The sequence below is a fragment of the Pristiophorus japonicus genome, chromosome Y (genome assembly GCF_044704955.1).
Source record: "Pristiophorus japonicus isolate sPriJap1 chromosome Y, sPriJap1.hap1, whole genome shotgun sequence".
Classification (NCBI taxonomy): domain Eukaryota; kingdom Metazoa; phylum Chordata; class Chondrichthyes; family Pristiophoridae; genus Pristiophorus; species Pristiophorus japonicus.
This window is the reverse complement of record NC_092011.1, coordinates 39,762,646-39,777,645: the sequence shown is the minus strand read 5'-3', so window position 1 is coordinate 39,777,645 and position 15,000 is coordinate 39,762,646. Positions and strand designations below refer to the sequence as shown.

Below are 15,000 nucleotides of genomic sequence, written 5' to 3'. Positions count from 1 at the left end.
GCGCCCTCAGTACTGCCCCTCCGCCAGTGCGGCGCGCCCTCAGTACTGCCCCTCCGACAGTGCGGTGCGCCCTCAGTACTGCCCCTCCGACAGTGCGGCGCTCCCTCAGTACTGCCCCTCCGACAGTGCGGTGCTCCCTCAGTACTGCCCCTGCGACAGTGCGGTGCTCCCTCAGTACTGCCCCTCCGACAGTGCGGCACTCCCTCAGTACTGCCCCTCCGACAGTGCGGCGCTCCCTCAGTACTGCCCCTCCGACAGTGCGGTGCTCCCTCAGTACTGCCCCTCCGACAGTGCGGCGCTCCCTCAGTACTGCCACTCCGACACTCCCTCAGTACTGCCCCTCTGACAGTGCGGTGCTCCCTCATACAAAATAGAAACATAGAAAATAGGAGCAGGAGCAGGCCATTCAGCCCTTCGAGCCTGCACCACCATTCAATGAGTTCATGGCTGAACATGAAACTTCAGTACCCCATTCCTGCTCTCTCGCCATACCCCTTGATCCCCCTAGTAGTAAAGACTACATCTAACTCATTTTTGAATATATTTAGTGAATTGGCCTCAACAACCTTCTGTGGTAGAGAATTCCACAGGTTCACCACTCTCTGGGTGAAGAAGTTTCTCCTCATCTCGGTCCTAAATGGCTTACCCCTTATCCTTAGACTGTGACCCCTGGTTCTGGACTTCCCCAATATCGGGAACATTCTTCCTGCATCTAACCTATCTCAACCCGTCAGAATTTTAAACGTTTCTATGAGATCCCCTCTCATTCTTCTGAACTCCAGTGAATATAAGCCTAGTCGATCCAGTCTTTCTTGATGGGTCAGTCCCACCATCCCGGGAATCAGTCTGGTGAACCTTCGCTGCACTCCCTCAATAGCAAGAACGTCCTTCCTCAGATTAGGAGACCAAAACTGAACACAATATTCCAGGTGAGGCCTCACCAACGCCCTGTACAACTGCAGTACGACCTCCCTGCTCCTATACTCAAATCCCCTCGCTACGAAGGCCAACATACCATTTGCCTTCTTCACCGCCTGCTGTACCTGCATGCCAACTTTCAATGACTGATGTACCATGACACCCAGGTCTCGTTGCACCTCCCCTTTTCCTAATCTGTCACCATTCAGATAATATTCTGTCTCTCTGTTTTTACCACCAAAGTGGATAACCTCACATTTATCCACATTATACTGCATCTGCCATGTATTTGCCCACTCACCTAACCTGTCCAAGTCACCCTGCAGCCTCTTAGCATCCTCCTCACAGCTCACACCGCCACCCAGCTTAGTGTCATCCGAAAATTTGGAGAGGCTACATTTAATCCCCTCGTCTAAATCATTAACGTACTCAGTACTGCCCCTCCGACAGTGCGGCGCTCCCTCAGTACTGCCCCTCCGACAGTGCGGCGCTCCCTCAGTACCGCCCCTCCGACAGTGCGGCGCTCCCTCAGTACTGCCCCTCCGACAGTGCGGCGCTCCCTCAGTACTGCCCCTCCGACAGTACGGCACTCCCTCAGTACTGCCCCTCCGACAGTGCGGGGCTCCCTCAGTACCGCCCCTCCGACAGTGCGGCACTCCCTCAGTACTGCCCCTCCGACAGTGCGGTGCTCCCTCAGTACCGCCCCTCCGACAGTGCGGTGCTCCCTCAGTACTGCCCCTCCGACAGTGCGGGGCTCCCTCAGTACTGCCCCTCCGACAGTGCGGCGCTCCCTCAGTACTGCCCCTCCGACAGTGCGGCGCTCCCTCAGTACTGCCCCTCCGACAGTGCGGCGCTCCCTCAGTACTGCCCCTCCGACAGTGCGGCACTCCCTCAGTACTGCCCCTCCGACAGTGCGGCACTCCCTCAGTACTGCCCCTCCGACAGTGCGGCGCTCCCTCAGTACCGCCCCTCAGACAGTGCGGCGCTCCCTCAGTACTGCCCCCCCTCAGTATTGCCCCTCCGCCAGTGCGGCGCTCCCTCAGTACTGCCCCTCCGACAGTGCGGTGCTCCCTCAGTACTGCCCCTCCGACAGTGCGGCGCTCCCTCAGTACTGCCCCTCCGACAGTGCGGCGCTCCCTCAGTACTGCCCCTCCGACAGTGCGGTGCTCCCTCAGTACTGCCCCTCCGACAGTGCGGCGCTCCCTCAGTACTGCCACTCCGACACTCCCTCAGTACTGCCCCTCTGACAGTGCGGTGCTCCCTCATACAAAATAGAAACATAGAAAATAGGTGCAGGAGTAGGCCATTCAGCCCTTCGAGCCTGCACCACCATTCAATGAGTTCATGGCTGAACATGAAACTTCAGTACCCCATTCCTGCTCTCTCGCCATACCCCTTGATCCCCCTAGTAGTAAAGACTACATCTAACTCATTTTTGAATATATTTAGTGAATTGGCCTCAACAACCTTCTGTGGTAGAGAATTCCACAGGTTCACCACTCTCTGGGTGAAGAAGTTTCTCCTCATCTCGGTCCTAAATGGCTTACCCCTTATCCTTAGACTGTGACCCCTGGTTCTGGACTTCCCCAATATCGGGAACATTCTTCCTGCATCTAACCTATCTCAACCCGTCAGAATTTTAAACGTTTCTATGAGATCCCCTCTCATTCTTCTGAACTCCAGTGAATATAAGCCTAGTCGATCCAGTCTTTCTTGATGGGTCAGTCCCACCATCCCGGGAATCAGTCTGGTGAACCTTCGCTGCACTCCCTCAATAGCAAGAACGTCCTTCCTCAGATTAGGAGACCAAAACTGAACACAATACTCCAGGTGAGGCCTCACCAACGCCCTGTACAACTGCAGTACGACCTCCCTGCTCCTATACTCAAATCCCCTCGCTACGAAGGCCAACATACCATTTGCCTTCTTCACCGCCTGCTGTACCTGCATGCCAACTTTCAATGACTGATGTACCATGACACCCAGGTCTCGTTGCACCTCCCCTTTTCCTAATCTGTCACCATTCAGATAATATTCTGTCTCTCTGTTTTTACCACCAAAGTGGATAACCTCACATTTATCCACATTATACTGCATCTGCCATGCATTTGCCCACTCACCTAACCTGTCCAAGTCACCCTGCAGCCTCTTAGCATCCTGCTCACAGATCACACCGCCACCCAGCTTAGTGTCATCCGAAAATTTGGAGAGGCTACATTTAATCCCCTCGTCTAAATCATTAACGTACTCAGTACTGCCCCTCCGACAGTGCGGCGCTCCCTCAGTACTGCCCCTCCGACAGTGCGGCGCTCCCTCAGTACCGCCCCTCCGACAGTGCGGCGCTCCCTCAGTACTGCCCCTCCGACAGTGCGGTGCTCCCTCAGTACTGCCCCTCCGACAGTGCGGGGCTCCCTCAGTACTGCCCCTCCGACAGTGCGGCGCTCCCTCAGTACTGCCCCTCCGACAGTGCGGCGCTCCCTCAGTACTGCCCCTCCGACAGTGCGGCGCTCCCTCAGTACTGCCCCTCCGACAGTGCGGCACTCCCTCAGTACTGCCCCTCCGACAGTGCGGCACTCCCTCAGTACTGCCCCTCCGACAGTGCGGCGCTCCCTCAGTACCGCCCCTCAGACAGTGCGGCGCTCCCTCAGTACTGCCCCTCCGACAGTGCGGCACTCCCTCAGTACTGCCCCTCCGACAGTGCGGCACTCCCTCAGTACTGAGTCAAGCTGCTGTAAGTTACTGAGGGCGAGCAGGAGGTGTTAAAGTGGAATGGTGTAAGACAGAAAGGGAACAAGCACACAGTTTGCAATTCAGAATTGATTTCGTAACTCGCACAGCGCGATCTATATAAAAACTTTAACTGGAAATGAGGCAATAGCGGAGGGGGAGGGGGGGTGTGTGACATTGCACATCTAATGGCCGGGTTCTGAGGGAGAATTCAGGCGGGTATGTGTGGGACAAGGGTGGTCCCTGGGAGTGTTTGATGGGACAGTGTAGAGGGAGCTTTACTCTGTATCTAACCCCGTGCTGTACCTGCCCTGGGAGTGTTTGATGGGACAGTGTAGAGGGAGCTTTACTCTGTATCTAACCCCGTGCTGTACCTGCCCTGGGAGTGTTTGATGGGACAGTGTAGAGGGAGCTTTACTCTGTATCTAACCCCCTGTACCTGCCCTGGGAGTATTTGATGGGACAGTGTAGAGGGAGCTTTACTCTGTATCTAACCCCCTGTACCTGCCCTGGGAGTGTTTGATGGGACAGTGCAGAGGGAGCTTTACTCTGTATCTAACCCCCTGTACCTGCCCTGGGAGTGTTTGATGGGACAGTGCAGAGGGAGCTTTACTCTGTATCTAACCCGTGTTGTGGAGGTATTTGTGACTCTGATTGCTGGCTGTGTAAGATGTCGGTAAGTGTGAGCTGGAGTGTGAGCTAGGACAGGAAATGTAAAGTTCCTTTAGAGACTGAGATCATCACCAGAGCAGTTTGAGAAAGATCCTCTTCCTGTCACTGCGGCTTGGAACAGCTTGTCGTGTCGAAGCGATTAGTTTACACGTTGATTGTGAAATCCAGACGTGCGGTTAACTCGCTCTATATATATCGCAAGAACAGGGGAAGTAGAAGGCGAGTTCTAATTGTGTTATTCTGAACATGTTATTTAATTTGCTGGCACCAGTACAACACAGACCTGCAGAATTTACACTCAGACTCAAACACACACACACACTCTCTCTCTCTCTCACACACACACTCACACTCTCTCTCTCTCACACACACACTCTCACACACACACACACTTACACATGCACACACTCTCTCTCACATACACACACACACACTCTCTCTCTCTCACACACACACTCACACTCTCTCTCTCTCACACACACACTCTCACACACACACACACTTACACATGCACACACTCTCTCTCACATACACACACACTCACTCACTCACACTCTCTCTCACACACACACATACACACTCACTCACACTCTCCCTCACACTCACTCACACTCACACTCTCTCTCTCACACACACACATACACACTCACTCACTCACACTCTCTCTCACACACACACTCACTCTCTCACACACACACTCACACTCTCTCTCTCTCACACACACACTCTCACACACACACACACTTACACATGCACACACTCTCTCTCACATACACACACACTCACTCACTCACACTCTCTCTCACACACACACATACACACTCACTCACATTCTCCCTCACACTCACTCACACTCTCTCTCTCACACACACACATACACACTCACTCACTCACACTCTCTCTCACACACACACTCACTCTCTCACACACACACTCACACACACACTCTTACACATGCACACACTCTCTCTCACATACACACACACTCACTCACTCACACTCTCTCTCACACACACACATACACACTCACTCACTCACACTCTCTCTCTCTCACACACACACACACATACACACTCACTCACTCACACTCTCTCTCACACACACACTCACACTCTCTCACTCACACACACACTCTTACATACTCTCACACTCTCTCTCTCACACACACACTCTCTCTCATATACACACTCTCTCACTCTCTCTCTCTCTCACACACACACACACACTCTCTCACACACTTTCACATACTCTCACACTCTCTCTCTCACACATACACTCTTACACATGCACACACTCTCTCTCACATACACACACACTCACTCTCTCACTCTCTCTCTCCCACTCACACACACACACTCACTCACTCACTCACATTCTCTCTCATACACACACTTTCTCTCACACTCTCTCACACACACACACACACACACACACACACACACACACACACATACATTCTCTCTTCTAATGTGGGAAATGTTGCAGACGATTTGTGCACAGCAAGCTCCCACACACAGCCATGTGATAATGATCCAGATCGTCTGTTTTAGTGATGTTGGTCGAGGGATAAATATTGGCCCCAGGACACCGGGGAGAACTCCCCCTGCTCTTCTTCCAAATAGTGGCCGTGGGATCTTTTACATCCACCCGAGAGAGCAGACAGGGGCCTCGGTTTAACGTCTCATTTGAAAGACGACCCCTCCGACAGTACGCCGCTCCCTCAGTACCGCCCCTCCAACAGTGCGGCGCTCCCTCAGTACCGCCCCTCCAACAGTGCGGCGCTCCCTCAATACTGCCCCTCCAACAGTGCGGCGCTCCCTCAGTACCGCCCCTCTGACAGTACGGCACTCCCTCAGTACCGCCCCTCCGACAGTACGGCACTCCCTCAGTACCGCCCCTCCGACAGTGCGGCGCTCCCTCAGTACCGCCCCTCCGACAGTACGGCACTCCCTCAGTACCGCCCCTCCGACAGTACGGCGCTCCCTCAGTACTGCCCCTCCGACAGTACGGCGCTCCCTCAGGACTTCAACCGGGTAGTGACGGCCTGGATTATGGGGCTCGGGTGTCTGGAGTAGGCAACTCCAACCCCATGGCCTTCTGACCCAGGTTTGAGAGCGAGCGAGAGAGAAAGCTCCTCATTGAGCCATTGCTGAGATTCTACGTCTGGGTGTCAGTGGGGATGTGATAAGCTTATATTTCACCCGAGGAGCCAATTCCAGCCTCTCACAAGAAATTGAGTAATTGTTGTCAGGATTCCCGTCGACCTTCGATCTTCAGCCGATCTTTCTGAAGCTCATCAATCATTCCTTCTCCCGCTCTCCCCATCTCCCTTTCCCCCACCCATTATCTCCAGTCTGCCTCTCACCTCTCTTTCCTGCTCTCCTCTCTCCACTCCCCTCTCCCTCTCCCTCTCTTCCCTTCCCCCACTTATCACCCCACTGTGCACGACACCAAATTTCCCCACCCCCCATTTATACAGCACCGTTAACACCGTAACATGTCCCAGGGCGTGTCACAGGAGCTTAAATCAGAAAGAATTTCATTGCGAGCCACATAAGGAGACATTACGGACCAAAAGATATGAGATATATAGAAACATGGAAAATAGGTGCAGGAGCAGGCCATTCGGCCCTTCGAGCCTGCACCACCATTCAATATGATCATGGCTCATCACTCCCTCAGTACCCCATTCCTGCTTTCTCTCCATACCCCTTGATCCCTTTAGCCGTAAGGGTCACATCTAACTCCCTTTTGAATATATCCAACGAACTGGCCCCAACAACTTTCTGTGGTAGAGAATTCCACAGGTTCACAATTCTCTGAGTGAAGGAGTTTCTCCTCATCTCGGTCCTAAATGGCTTACCCCTTATCCTTAGACTGTAACCCCTGGTTCTGGACTTCCCCAACATCGGGAACATTCTTCCTGCATCTAACCTGTCCAGACCCGTCAGAATTTTACATGTTTCTATGAGATCCCCTCTCATTCTTCTCAACTCCAGTGAATATAAGCCTAGTCGATCCAGTCTTTCTTCATATGTCAGTCCTGCCATCCCGGGAATCAGTCTGGTGAACCTTCGCTGCACTCCCTCAATAGCAAGAATGTCCTTCCTCAGATTAGGAGACCAAAACTGAACACAATATTCCAGGTGTGGTCTCACCAAGGCCCTGTACAACTGCAGTAAGACCTCCCTGCTCCTATACTCAAATCCCCTCGCTATGAAGGCCAACATACCATTTGCCTTCTTCACCGCCTGCTGTACCTGCATGCCAACCTTCAATGACTGATGTACCATGACACCCAGGTCTCGTTGCACCTCCCCTTTTCCTAATCTGTCACCATTCTGATAATATTCTGCCTTCCTGTTTTTGCCAGCAAAGTGGATAACCTCACATTTATCCACATTATACTGCATCTGCCATGCATTTGCCCACTCACCTAACCTGTCCAAGTCACCCTGCAGCCTCTTAGCATCCCCCTCACAGCTCACACCGCCACCCAGCTTAGTGTCATCTGCAAACTTGGAGATATTACACTCAATTCCTTCGTCTAAATCATTAATGTATATTGTAAATAGCTGGGGTCCCAGCACTGAGCCCTGCGGCACCCCACTAGTCACTGCCTGCCATTCTGAAAAGGACCCGTTTATCCCGACTCTCTGCTTCCTGTCTGCCAACCAGTTCTCTATCCACGTCAGTACAATATCCCCTAATACCATGTGCTTTAATTTTGCACACCAATCTCTTGTGTGGGACCTTGTCAAAAGCCTTTTGAAAGTCCAAATACACCACATCCACTGGTTCTCCCTTGTCCACTCTGCTAGTTACATCCTCAAAAAACTCTTAAAGGAGGAGAGAGAGAGAGAGGTGAAGAGGTTTAGGGAGGGAGTTCCAGAGCTTGGGGCCCAGGCAGCTGAAGGCACGGCCACCGATGGTGGAGCGATTATAATCAGCAGATGCACAAGAGGGCAGAATTGGAGGAGCACAGAGATCTTGGAGGGGTGTGGGGTTGGAGGAGGTTACAGAAATAGGGAGGGGTGTAGGGGGCTGGAGGAGGTTACAGAGATAGGGAGGGGTGTAGGGGCTGGAGGGGGTTACAGAGATAGGGAGGGGTGTAGGGGGCTGGAGGAGGTTACAGAGATAAGGAGGGGTGTAGGGGGCTGGAGGAGGTTACAGAGATAGGGAGGGGCGTAGGGGCTGGAGGAGGTTACAGAGATAGGGAGGGGTGTAGGGGCTGGAGGGGGTTACAGAGATAGGGAAGGATGTAGGGGCCATGGAGAGATTTGTAAACAAGGATGAGAATTTTGAAATTGAGGCATTGCTTAACCGGGAGCCAATGTAGGTCAGCGAGCATAGGGGGTGATGGGTGAGTGGGACTCGGTGCAAGTTAGGACACGGGGCAGTGAGCACAGGGGGTGATAGGTGAGCGGGACTCGGTGCGAGTTAGGACACGGGGACAGTGAGCACGGGGGGTGATGGGTGAGCGGGACTCGGTGCGAGTTAGGACACGGGGCAGTGAGCACAGGGGGTGATGGGTGAGTGGGACTGGGTGCGAGTTAGGACACGGGGGCAGTGAGCACAGGGGGTGATGGGTGAGTGGGACTGGGTACGAGTTAGGACACGGGGCAGTGAGCACAGGGGGTGATGGGTGAGTGGGACTCGGTGCGAGTTAGGACATGGGGCAGTGAGCACAGGGGGTGATGGGTGAGTGGGACTGGGTGTGAGTTAGGACATGGGGCAGTGAGCACAGGGGGTGATGGGTGAGTGGGACTGGGTGTGAGTTAGGACACGGGGTCAGTGAGCACAGGGGGTGATGGGTGAGTGGGACTCGGTGCGAGTTAGGACACGGGGGCAGTGAGCACAGGGGGTGATGGGTGAGTGGGACTGGGTACGAGTTAGGACACGGGGCAGTGAGCACAGGGGGTGATGGGTGAGTGGGACTCGGTGCGAGTTAGGACACGGGGTCAGTGAGCACAGGGGGTGATGGGTGAGTGGGACTCGGTGCGAGTTAGGACACGGGGGCAGTGAGCACAGGGGGTGATGGGTGAGCGGGACTCGGTGCGAGTTAGGACACGGGGGGGGGCAGCCGAGTTTTGGATCACCTCTAGTTTACGTCGGGTAGAATGTGGGAGGCCGGCCAGGAGCGCAGCGCGTTGGAATAGTCAAGTCTGGAGGTAACGGGGGCAGGGATGAGGGCTTCAGCAGCGGATGAGCTGAGCTGGGGCGTGGAGGGTGCAGAGAGGGGGTGATGTATCTTATTTCCCCCAACTCCAACACGTCTGCAGTTCCTCCACGCGCACACCACCAATACAACTCCCCTCCCCTTTACACAGTGATGTTCGAACCTTGGTATCTCCTCTCCAACAAACGTTGCAGTTCTCCGAGACTGGCCATGGATGGAAAGGGTTAACATCAAGCGAGCAGCGCTGTGGCTATTTATAGAACAGAAAAGGGTGTTCACGCACACAGACTCCCGAAAAAAAAATGGACCTTAGCCAGATTCCCTCGGGCCCATCCTTCTGGGACAAGGAGACATTTACCTGTTCGAGCCTTTTGTCTCTCGGTTTAACCCTGTCTCGAATTCAACAGGTTTGTCTGAACTCGACAAACTCTGCACCCCGCCCTCACAATCTTCACCGAATGTCGTGGGAACAGGCAAATCATGGAGCAGCAAACGTTTGTCGGTTCTGTGTGGGGTGTCAGGGGCCAGATTGAGACACAGGTCTCCATTCGCCAATCGGTAATGACATCGGGCGTCTTAATTTCCCCAACAACTCTCCAGCACCCAGCCCCCCACGCATCTCCGTTCACGGTGGGCCACTGGCTCAGTGGTCACCAGACCCGTGCCTCTGAGTCAGCAGGTTGTGTGTTCGAGTCCCACTCAACGGTGCAGTGCTGAGGGAGCGCCGTACTGTCGGAGGGGCAGTACTGAGGGAGTGCCGTACTGTCGGAGGGGCAGTACTGAGGGAGTGCCGCACTGTCGGAGGGGCAGTACTGAGGGAGTGCCGTACTGCGCTGTTGGAGGGGCAGTACTGAGGGAGTGCCGTACTGTCGGAGGGGCAGTACTGAGGGAGTGCCGCACTGTCGGAGGGGCAGTACTGAGGGAGCCCCGCACTGTCGGAGGGGCAGTACTGAGGGAGTGCCGCACTGTCGGAGGGGCAGTACTGAGGGAGTGCCGCACTGTCGGAGGGGCAGTACTGAGGGAGTGCCGCACTGTCGGAGGGGCAGTACTGAGGGAGTGCCGCACTGTCGGGGGGGCAGTACTGAGGGAGTGCCGCACTGTCGGGGGGGCAGTACTGAGAGAGTGCCGCACTGTCGAAGGGGCAGTACTGAGGGAGTGCCGTACTGCGCTGTCGGAGGGGCAGTACTGAGGGAGCTCCGCACTGTCGGAGGGACAGTACTGAGGGAGTGCCGCACTGTCGGAGGGGCAGTACTGATGGAGTGCCGCACTGTCGGAGGGGCAGTACTGAGGGAGTGCCGCACTGTCGGAGGGGCAGTACTGAGGGAGTGCCGCACTGTCGGAGGGACAGTACTGAGGGAGTGCCGCACTGTCGGAGGGGCAGTACTGATGGAGTGCCGCACTGTCGGAGGGGCAGTACTGAGGGAGTGCCGCACTGTCGGGGGGGCAGTACTGAGGGAGTGCCGCACTGTCGGGGGGGCAGTACTGAGGGAGTGCCGCACTGTCGGAGGTGCAGAGGTTTACAGTATGGAGAGAACCACCTGCAGTGAACTCCCCGTTCATTGAAGCTAAAGAGAAAGAAATGGCAGAGGGCCTTCTAACTCACCCCTCCCCCACCCTCTGACGTCAACGAAAGTTATTTGCTTCACTTTATTGGAATGTTGGAAAGCCCCATTGTTCGGTGAGAGGCCAAAGGATTGAGCTCTCCCATGAGTTCCCGTTGGGTGACATATTTGACCCTGAAATTATTTTCCAACCACATCTCCTCTTCAACGCCAAAAGTGTCTGTTTCCACCCTCCGTAACATCGCCCGTCTCCACCACCTGCCTCAGCTCATCCGCTACTGAAGCCCTCATCCCTGCCCCCGTTACCTCCAGACTTGACTATTCCAACGCACTCCTGGCCGGCCTCCCACATTCTACACGACGTAAACTGGAGGTGATCCAAAACTCGGCTGCCTCCCGTGTCCTAACTCGCACCGAGTCCCGCTCACCCATCACCCCCTGTGCTCACTGCCCCGTGTCCTAACTCGCACCGAGTCCCACTCACCCATCACCCCCTGTGCTCACTGCCCCCGTGTCCTAACTCGCACCGAGTCCCACTCACCCATCACCCCCTGTGCCCCATGTCCTAACTCACACCGAGTCCCACTCACCCATCACCCCCTGTGCTCACTGCCCCGTGTCCTAACTCGCACCGAGTCCCACTCACCCATCACCCCCTGTGCTCACAGACCCCGTGTCCTAACTCGCACCGAGTCCCACTCACCCATCACCCCCTGTGCTCGCTGCCCCGTGTCGTAACTCGCACCGAGTCCCGCTCACCCATCACCCCCTGTGCTCACTGACCTACATTGGCTCCCGGTTAAGCAATGCCTCGATTTCAAAATTATCATCCTTGTTTACAAATCCCTCCATGGCCCCCGCCCTCTCCCTATCTCTGTAACCTCCTCCAGCCCCTACACCCCTCCCTATCTCTGTAACCTCCTCCAGCCCCTTACACTATTCCCTATCTCTGTAACCTCCTCCAGCCCTTACACCCCTCCCTATCTCTGTAACCTCCTCCAACCCCGACACCTCCTTATCCCTTCGCGGTGTCGGGGCTGGAAGAGGTTACAGAGAAAGGGAGGAGTGTAGGGGGCTGGAGGAGGTTACAGAGATAGGGAGGGGTGTAGGGGCTGGAGGAGGTTACAGAGATAGGGAGGGGTGTAGGGGCTGGAGGAGGTTACAGAGATAGGGAGGAGTGTAGAGGCTGGAGGAGGTTACAGAGATAGGGAGGAGTGTTGGGGCTGGAGGAGGTTACAGAGATAGGGAGGGGTGTAGGGGCTGGAGGAGGTTACAGAGATAGGGAAGGGTGTAAGGGCTGGAGGAGGTTACAGAGATAGGGAAGGGTGTAAGGGCTGGAGGAGGTTACAGAGATAGGGAGGGGTGTAGGGGCTGGAGGAGGTTACAGAGATAGGGAGGGGTGTAGGGGCTGGAGGGGGTTACAGAGATAGGGAGGGGTGTCGGGGCTGGAGGGGGTTACAGAGATAGGGAGGGGTGTAGGGGCTGGAGGAGGTTACAGAGATAGGGAGGGGTGTAGGGGCTGGAGGAGGTTACAGAGATAGGGAGGGGTGTTGGGGCTGGAGGAGGTTACAGAGATAGGGAGGGGTGTTGGGGCTGGAGGAGGTTACAGAGATAGGGAGAGGCGAGGAGGCCATGGAGGGATATGAAGAGGAGGGTGGTAATTTTGAGATCGAGGCTTTGTCCGTCCGGGAGATGGTGTTGTGTTGCGGGCTGTGGCAGAGGGGAAATTGAGTCGTGACGTTTCTGAATGTATCTGGGGGACCTTAGTTGAGATACTGATGTGGATGTTAATACTGCACAGTCTCATTTCCTCAAAATACACTTGCGTAAGCGGCCGTTTGATTCATGTCTTGCCCGAGTTTTTCCCCCTCCACGTCCTGACTCACTCGAAACCTCGCTCAATTACCGAGTGTACCCGTGCCAGAAAAACAGCCGAGATATTTCTGCTTCTATTCCTCTGTGTCCCACGCTCGTTATCAAACATCCACGGCCAAAAAAGGGCTGAGTTCAATCAGTTCACGTGTGTTTCAATGAAGGACCCAGTATTCCAGATCCCGAACTACATCCTGAAGGGTGGAAGATGCCTGTGGGTGGATTGTTTTAACGTGGGGTGACCGTTGTACACCAGCCACCACACGGGGCTTGACAGAGCGAGGTCTCGGTCCAGGGGCAAGGGTTAACCAGGACGACTGGAGACCTGCTCTGCTGCATGGGCTCCCTCAGTACTGCCCCTCCGACAGTACGGCGCTCCCTCAGTACCGCCCCTCCGACAGTGCAGCGCTCCCTCAGTACTGCCCCTCCGACAGTGCGGCACTCCCTCAGTACCGCCCCTCCGACAGTGCAGCGCTCCCTCAGTACTGCCCCTCCGACAGTGCGGCACTCCCTCAGTACCGCCCCTCCGACAGTGCGGCACTCCCTCAGTACTGCCCCTCCGACAGCACAGTGCAGCGCTCCCTCAGTACCGCCCCTCCGATAGTGCGGCGCTCCCTCAGTACTGCCCCTGCGACAGTGCGGCGCTCCCTCAGTACTGCCCCTCCGACAGTGCGGCACTCCCTCAGTACTGCCCCTCCGACAGTGCGGCACTCCCTCAGTACTGCCCCTCCGACAGTGCGGCACTCCCTCAGTACTGCCCCTCCGACAGTGCGGCACTCCCTCAGTACTGCCCCTCCGACAGTGCGGCGCTCCCTCAGTACTGCCCCTCCGACAGCGCAGTTCGGCGCTCCCTCAGTACTGCTCCTCCGACAGTGCGGCACTCCCTCAGTACTGCCCCTCCGACAGTGCGGCGCTCCCTCAGTACTGCCCCTCCGACAGTGCGGCGCTCCCTCAGTACTGCCCCTCCGACAGCGCAGTATGGCGCTCCCTCAGTACCGCCCCTCCGACAGTGCGGCGCTCCCTCAGTACTGCCCCTCCGACTGTAGCAACACTTTGAATGTCGGCCTGGATTGTGAGCTGATTCCCTGGAGTGGGGTCTCAAATCGATGACCTTCTGACTCAGAGGTGACAGAACATAAGAAACAGGAGCAGGAGTCGGCCATTCGGCCCCTCGAGCCTGCTCCGCCATTTAATACGATCACGGCTGATCTTTGACCTCACCTCCACTTTCCCGCCCGATCCCCATATCCCTCGATTCCCTCAATATCCAAAACTCTATCGATCTCAGCCTTGAATATACTCAACAACTGAGACTCCACAGCCCTCTGGGGCAGAGAATTCCAAAGATTCACCCCCCTCTGAGTGAAGAAATTCCTCCTCATCTCAGTCCTAAATGGCCGACCCCTTATACTGAGACTGTGTGACCCCTGGTTCTAGACTCCCCAGCCCGGGGGGAAACACCCTCCCTGCATCTATCCTGTCAATCCTCCTCAGAATCTGGTCTGTTTCAACGAGATCACCTCTCATTCTTCTAAACTGTAGAGAATATCGGCCCGGTCTGCTCAATCTCTCCTCATAGGACAATCCCCCCACATCCCAGGAACCAGTCTGGTGAACCTTCGCTGCACTCCCTCTATGGCAAGTATATCCTTACTTAGGTAAGGAGACCGACACTGTACACAATACTCCTGGTGTGGTCTCACCAGGGCCCTGTATAATTGTAGTATAATTGAGAGAGAGAGAGAGAGAGACAGGGAGAGAGGGAGAGAGAGAGAGACAGGGAGAGACAAGGAGAGAGATAGTGAGAGAGAGAGAGAGAGAGACAAGGAGAGAGAGAGAGAGACAGGGAGAGAGGGAGAGAGAGAGAGAGAGACAGGGAGCGTGAGAGAGAGAGGGAGAGACAGAGAGGGAGAGAGAGAGACAGAGAGAGGGAGAGAGACAGAGAGAGAGACAGAGAGAGAGAGAGAGAGACAGAGAGAGAGACAGAAAGAGGGCGAGAGAGCCAGAGAGAGAGAGACACACAGAGAGAGGGAGAGAGAGAGAGACAGAGAGAGAGAGGGAGAGAGACAG

At 55.4% G+C, this 15,000-nt stretch overlaps 1 protein-coding gene across 4 annotated transcripts in view; it reads right to left on the bottom strand.

Moving 5' to 3' along the window:
- LOC139241104 (histone deacetylase 4-like) overlaps positions 1–15,000 on the bottom strand; it is a 188,035-nt gene that overhangs the window by 91,305 nt on the left and 81,730 nt on the right. The window lies entirely within an intron of this gene.